Source organism: Seriola lalandi, unplaced genomic scaffold (genome assembly GCF_002814215.2).
Source record: "Seriola lalandi dorsalis isolate HSWRI2012SDOR001 ecotype SW California unplaced genomic scaffold, Sedor1 jcf7180002054418, whole genome shotgun sequence".
NCBI classification, from domain to species: domain Eukaryota; kingdom Metazoa; phylum Chordata; class Actinopteri; order Carangiformes; family Carangidae; genus Seriola; species Seriola lalandi.
The window spans coordinates 248,251-249,507 of NW_019524971.1; the positions used below are offsets into that span (position 1 = coordinate 248,251).

The window sequence follows — 1,257 nt, forward strand, 5'->3', positions numbered from 1 at the left end:
ACCAGTGTTCCCACATCCACAACATGCTACGGCAAGAGGAGCCAGGACGACAGGTCAGAGAGGGAGATCATCAAGTCTCTCCTCTCAACAATATCCAATATCATCCAAACAAACAAAAGCCTGTGACAAGAGCCATGTGAGAAGAATAACAATTAGTACCTACCTAAGTCGCTGTGCGCAGACACATCATCTCCGTCATCTCTGCTCTGTCTTAAAGCAGAGACGGAGCGTTACTTTAGAAGTGTTTGAAGTGGTTTGAAATTTGTCTCGATTGTTTTATGTAATTAAATGTAATTGCAACCCACAGAGGCTCCGAGCCCGTGGGTGTGCCATCGTGCAAGTTCAAGCAGGTAAAGCAGGAAGTGGAAGCAGCCCATTCACTATATAAGTTGGGAAGTAACCGCGTTCACAGTTTAACAAATGCTTTTATTTTGAAATCAGAAATGAATACATGATAGATAGATAGAAAGAGCAAGTAAGTTCATTACTCCAGTAACATGGATTAAAGCTTTATATCTGTATATACACAAGATGTCATCCGTCATAACAAGGTGCCTCTGATTGATGACAAAGTGCTTATTTACTGTTATTTGGGAGGTAGCAAGGACAGTAAGAAACTAAAATCTTGAGGAAAAATAACAAATCAACTTTTTTTCATTATGTGTTTATATGGACATGGATTTCAATAAAGTTAACGAAAAACAGTCAAATTAATTTGATGTTGCCCAATTCGTTAGTGTCATCTCTGCCTGAGCGCTGACCTTCACAGCTGAAGTAGAAACTAGCTGCAGATTTCCATTTGAGGAGGATGTTTGGCTTCACACCACAGATGTATTAAGGAAAACTGGATGTGGTACACACCAATAAACCAGTGAACTGTGCAGCCTGTGACAAAAGTGCATGAGTGCATCTTTCTTTGAATGCATGGGCTGCACATTCACACTGACAGTGTTACTTCACATCAGGCTCCTTTAAAACATCTATAATACTGAACTGCAGGCAGGAATTCATGAGGTAAACTCGGACATCAGCACCATCCAAACTCCACCCACTTTGCAGCGCACACACACTCCACCTCCACATCATGAGGAAGATTTTAAAGTTCAGTGTAAGTGCATTCAGGGCGTCTTTTTTGCTACGGCAGAATAAAACAGTAGCTGCTGCAGCTTCGTGGTTCGGAGGGTTGTACCTTAGTGTTTTGGGCGAGACACACTGTGGAGGATTTAGCAGGTAGTAAGAAAGAGCGTCTCTCTGCAG

At 41.9% G+C, this 1,257-nt stretch overlaps 1 protein-coding gene across 1 annotated transcript in view; it reads right to left on the minus strand.

Moving 5' to 3' along the window:
• The window catches only part of LOC111657893 (uncharacterized), a 248,117-nt gene extending 247,893 nt beyond the window's left edge, over positions 1-224 (minus strand). The window contains exon 1 of the mRNA XM_087175119.1: positions 164-224. The gene's annotated coding sequence lies outside the window, so the exon portion shown is untranslated. The remainder of the gene's footprint in view (positions 1-163) is intronic.
• Between the last annotated feature and the right edge of the window lie 1,033 nt (positions 225-1,257).